The sequence below is a fragment of the Eschrichtius robustus genome, chromosome 8 (genome assembly GCF_028021215.1).
Source record: "Eschrichtius robustus isolate mEscRob2 chromosome 8, mEscRob2.pri, whole genome shotgun sequence".
NCBI classification, from domain to species: domain Eukaryota; kingdom Metazoa; phylum Chordata; class Mammalia; order Artiodactyla; family Eschrichtiidae; genus Eschrichtius; species Eschrichtius robustus.
In genome coordinates, this window is record NC_090831.1 from 111,699,244 (window position 1) to 111,705,243 (window position 6,000).

The 6,000-nt window shown below is 38.6% G+C and overlaps 1 long non-coding RNA gene across 1 annotated transcript in view; it reads right to left on the reverse strand.

Annotated features, from left to right (window-relative positions):
• The window catches only part of LOC137768570 (uncharacterized), a 30,886-nt gene extending 30,652 nt beyond the window's left edge, over positions 1-234 (reverse strand). Inside the window, exon 1 of the long non-coding RNA XR_011074766.1 lies at positions 102-234. This is a non-coding gene — a long non-coding RNA (uncharacterized lncRNA). The remainder of the gene's footprint in view (positions 1-101) is intronic.
• Between the last annotated feature and the right edge of the window lie 5,766 nt (positions 235-6,000).

Here is a 6,000-nt window from a genome sequence, read left to right on the forward strand (position 1 = left end):
AAAATCTGATCTCTTTTTCTATGAGTTTTGTTTTTTGGGTTTTTTAAGAGTGCACATATAAGTGAGATCATACAGTATCTGCCTTTCTCTGTCTGACTTACTTCACGAAGCGTCATACCCTCAAGGTCCATCCATGTTGCCACAGAGCCTGTAGTTTTCTTTTGGTGAACTATCTTTGTGAAGTTTTGGTAACAGTGTCATGATGAATTCATAAGAGAAACTGTGAAGCATTTCTTCTTTCTCTGGTAAAATCAAAACATAGAGGAATTATTCGTTTGTTAAAGGTTAGAAGAGAATTGACCTCTAAACCCATTTGGACCTGTAATTTTTCAGGGGGTGGGAGGGAAAGAGATACTGCTCTTTGACAAATTTCTCATCTTCTCCATAGTTAGTTACAGGTTTAGGTTTTCTACTTTTTTTAGTACACTTTAGCAACTTATACATACAAATATTTCACAATTTAAAATTTATTTGTATGGAATTATGTACCATAATTTCAAAAACATTTAAAATTTCCCCTGTATCTGTGGTGATTTTTGCATTTTTATTTTTGGGGATAAGTATTTGTGACTTCCTTGTTGTTTTCCTCATTAATCTAGTGGGAGGTGTTGCTCTTTTGCTATTGTAACTCATCCTTATTTATCTCTTAAAAACATGTTGTATAGATTTAGCTTTCTAACCCAGTTTGATAGGCTTTGATCATGTACTGAATTAATCATATTAATACAATAAATATTTATCATGCATAATCCTTAAAAGATACCAGAGGATTATTGTAAAGGTTAATTGTTTTACAAGCATTAGCACAATTCCAGAAGAACTGTAAGTGCTCAACAAGGGTTATTCTATGTACTAAAAAATTGTGAATAAGACAGTGTCCCTGCCCATATAAAGATGACAGTTTTCTTTGATTTTTAATAGGTAAATTAAACATATTCATATTATTGTAATGTCTTTTCAAATTTCTATTATCTAACCTTATTTTATTTTTGTCATGCTTTGCTGACTTTTTCCCTATTAAAAAAGTTTCCTTTAATCCTGATGGTTTCTCTTTCTATTGGTTTGGATGTTCTACAATCCATTCATTCATTCAGTTTTTATTTGCTCTTTCTTGGATACTCCTTCCTTCACCTTTTATACCAAATTTGTCTTCTGGGAACTTTCCACTATCAGCCATGCTGGGTGGTGGCAGCTGCATACAGAGAAGAAATGGGAGCACCAGCTTCAGAGGGTAAATAGTTCCCTCTGATCACGGAAAAAAATGATAAATAACAGATACGAGTAAAGCAGCAGGAAGACAGGGTTGTTGGCTATTTTTTAAAAAATTGCACTGACTCAAAACTTTGAAGCAATATAGCAGGCTGTGTAGCCCACTCCCTTGAAGACCAAGACATTCACCAGCATAATCATTCATTCATTCATTCATACACGAAGTATGTACTGAATACCTGCTATGTACCAGGTACTCTCCCAGGCAGTGATGGTGGTGAACAAGACAGATAAGATTCCTTCCACGTGGAGTTTACATTCTTGTGATGGGAGAAAGAAACAACAAGTAAACACACTAATTCAGGTTGTAATGAGATGATGTGAGAAATAAACCTGATGGTAGAGACTAGTTGGGGGGAGCGGGTAAACATGCCACTTTACGTGGGTTGGTCAAGGAAGGAAGCATCAGTTCAGGAAACAATTTTGCTGAGACAGGTAGAGAGCAGTCAGCTCTGCTAACAGCCAGACAAGAAGATTTCAGGCAGAGGGAAAAGCAACTGCCTGTGCCCTGTGTTGACTAAACGAAAAACACACAATGTAAAAGTTGTGATTTAAATTTTATTCACGGAGCTTACTGAGGACTATAGCTTGGGAGACAACCACTCAGAGAGCTCCGAGGAACTGCTCCAAAGAGGTAAGAGAGGAGCCAGGATGTCTCCGAACTCTTTTTTGCTTAGAAAAAAAATGTAGTCCGGCATCAAAAGATGACTGCTAATCATAGAGAACAGACATCTCAAGTTAATGATTTTAGTGTTTTTCTATGTATGGGGAAATGTAAGACTCTGGGGTCATTGGACATTTTTCCTTAGATATGTATCTTAACTATCTAGGGGCCGGTATATTCAAAGCACAGAATGCTTCCTGTTTTTCTCCATCCTGAATTCCCCTGAAGGCGACTGAAGGGGCTAATGGTTTGATCTTTGTAGTACTGGAATGGCAGACAACATTTTTTTCTTTACCCCTAGGACAGGAAAGAACTTGGAATCTTTGAGGAACAGTGAGGAAGCCTGCAAGTGGGACACATGATAAGCCAAGGGAGAGAGTCACAAGATGAGGCAGGAAAGGCAGTAAAGGGACAAAGTGCAGAGGCCTTGAAGGCTCTAGTGGAAGTCTGTATTTCACTGTGAGTGCAGTGGGAACTCCTCGACGCATTTTTAAGCAGGGGGTAAAAATCCATTTTCATTGTTAAAAAGGTATAGTGAAGAGAATGGTTTGTAATAGTGGTTCTCAAGCTTTAGCATGAATCAGAACCACCTAGGGAAAACACAGATTGCTGGGCCCCAACTCCAGTGTTTCTGAATCAGTAGGTTTGGGGCGAGGCCTGAGAATTTGCATTTCTAACAAGTTCTAGGTGCTACGGACTGAATTGTGTCCCTCACAAATTTGTATGTTGAAGCCCTAACCCACAGTGTGGTGGCATTAGGACATGGGGCCTTTGGGAGGTAATTAGGTTTCAGTGAGGTCATGAAGGTGGGGTCCCCATGAGGGGATTAATGCCCTTATAAGAGACATCTCTTTCACTTTCTGTGCCATGTAAGGACACAGTGAGAAGGCAGCTGTCTACAAGTCAGGAAGCAAGCCCTTATCAGAGCCCAACCATGCTGGTACCTTGATCTTGGGCTTCTAGGCTCTTGAACTGTGAGAAATAAACTTCTGTTGTTTAAGCCACCCAATCTGTGGTACTTTGTTATGGCAACCTGACTAAGATACTAGGTGATGCCGATACTGGGCTGGGCCCGCTCTGCTGAGAACTGCTGCTCTGAGAGAGCCAAGAATAGGTCCATGGAGACCAGTTAGGAGCTATTTCAGGGATCCAGGTGAACATGGACATGGTGGTACAGTTTCAATGGCAAGGAGGTTGAGACACAGCTGGAGAAACCCATTTCTCTCCAGAAGCGCCAAGTGCACAGAGGCAGGACCTCCATGGCGGGTGGGAGGGAGGAGATCAGGAAAGAGGCAGATGAAAACATCAAAGGCCATTTAAGGGATGCAACTGCTGCTGACCGAGCTCAGGACTCCAGCAGGAAGCTCGCCCACAAGCCACTGGGAGCACCTCCCCTGAGGATCTCTCCACCAGCCGCAGGCACCCCCAGGCCCCAAGACTAAACACACACCTCCCCTCACTCTGTTGCTGGCTTGGCTCTGAGTGCGGTGGCGAGAGTCTGGTAAAAGCAGTGCTATCAGGAAAACAGACCAGGATCTGTGGGCAAGGGAGAAGCCACAAACTTGAGCTATAGCGCCACCTTCTGGAAAACAAAAGAGGTTTCAGCAGCCAGCCAGGTGAGTTTTAAGAACCAGAGAAGACAGAAAAGCTTAAGAATCCTGCCACAAAAGAAAGCAAGATGTGTGGAGCAGGTTTATCCATATCAAGGCAGACAGAAAACCCCAGATGTAACAGCCCCAATGAAAAATACACCCCATCTGAAGGCAACTAGTAAAGCTTTGAGGAGAAGTCTGCTACTTCAAGTGCAAAAGCAGCAATGCAAAGCTGTAAGGAACACGGTTAATCAAGGAAACGTCGCACCAAAAAATAACAATAATCCTCCAATAACCGAGCTCAAAGGCACAAAATCTTGTGATCTAGCTGCTAAAGAATTTAAAATAGCTGTTCTGACAAAGTAAATGAGCTACAAGACACAGAAAGACAATTCAATGATGTCAGGAAAAAAATACATGAACAAAGTGAGAAATTTAACTAAGAGATATAAATCATAAAAAAAGAACCAAACAGAAATTCTGCAGCTGAAGAGTTCAATGAGTGAAATGAAAAATGCAATAGAGTAGATCAAAAGGAAGACAGAATAAGTTACCTAGAGAACAGGAACTTTGAAATAACCCAGAGAGAAACAAAGAAGGGTGAATGAAAAAGAGCGAAGAAATCCTACATGATCTATGGGACTCAATGAAACATACAAATATCAGAATAATCAGGTTTCCAGAAGGAGAAGAGAGGGAGAAGGAAGCAGAAAGTTTATTTCAAGAAATAATAGCTGAGAACTTCCCCACCCTGAGGAGAAACATGAACATCCAAGTTCAGGAAGCTAATAAATCACCCCTTATCTCAATGCAAAATGACCTTCTCTAAGACATATTATAATTAACCTATCAAAAATCAAAGATAAAGAGACCATGGCTATTATCAAGAAGACAGGACACAAGGTGAGCATGTGGAGGAAAGGGAACCCTTGTACACTGTTGGTGGGAATGTAAATAGGTTCAGCCAAATAGAAAAGGAAATGGAGGCGCCTCAAAAATTAAAAATAGAACTATCATATGGTCCAGCAATCTCACTTCTAGGTATATATCCAAAGAAAATGGAAACAGGATCTCAAAAATATATCTGTACTCCCATGTTGATTGCAGCACTATTCACAATAGCCAATGTATGGAAACAACCTAAGTGTATGTCAACAGATGAGTGGATAAAGATGTGGTACATACATGAAATGGAACACCATTCAGCTTTAAAAAGAAGGAAATCCTGCCATTTGCAACAACAAGGGCGGATCTTGAGGGCATTATGCTAAGTGAAATAAGACAGAGAAAGACAAATACTGCATGGTATCGCTTATATACGGAATCTATGAGAAAAGCCAAACTCATAGAAACAGAATAGAATGGTGGTTGCCAGGCACTGGGGGATGGGGGAATTAGGAAGAAGTTATTAAAAGGGTACACATTTTCAGTTATAAGATGAATAAGGTCTGAATTTCTTAACATCATCAAATATCCATCATTGTTCAAATATCACTTATTGTCTCATCTTTTAAAATGCTTAGTTTGAACTCAAATCCTCCAAACAAGATCCTTTTACTGCAATAGCTTAATATATCTCTCATGTCTCTTTTAATCTAAGATGTCTGCTCCCAACTTCTCTCTTTTTTTCCATGGATTTTATTTATTGAAAACTGTCTTGTTTTTCCTATACACCTCCCCATATTCTGGATTTTGATTATTGCATCCTTGTGAAAGACTTTAGCTCATTCCTTTGTATGCTTTGTTCTGATATATATTTTCCTATAATTTTATTTAGAACCTTTGTATATACAGTCTTATGTTCCAGGGTTGGCACTTTTAAACATGATATATCTGAGTTTTTTAGACCAGTCATGATTATTTTAATAATGCTATTTTGGTTTTATTTTCATCATCTTATTTTTTGTTTTCTATTAGTTCCACTTTTTCTCTTTGGTCTTTCTTGCTCTCTTTTGAATTGATAGTAATTTTTTAAAAAATTCCTCCAATTAAAAATATCTGTAGGTTTACGTGATATGTAACAGCTCCTTGCCCCAGAATTGTCTACCCCAGAAACCTGCGCATTTCCAATTTAGCATTTATCACAAGCATTTTTTGCTTACTTAAAAATAACAATAAACATTTATTGAGTGAAAAAAAAGATGAATAGGGTCTGATGATCTAATGTATAACGTGGTGACTATAGTTGATAACACTGTGTTGTATAATTGAAATTTGCTAAGACAATAGAACTTAAATGTTCTCTCTCTCTCACACACACACACACATACACACAAAGCGTAAATATGTGAAATGATGGATATGTTAACTAACTCAATGAGCAGACTCCTTTCACAATGTATACATATGTCAAACTGTCATGTTGTACAGTTTAAATATCTTATAACTGTGCTTGTCAATTATACCTCAATAAATCTGAAAAAATAATAAATAAAAATGTCTATTGAGAAAAAAGATAAGAACAACTGAAACTTA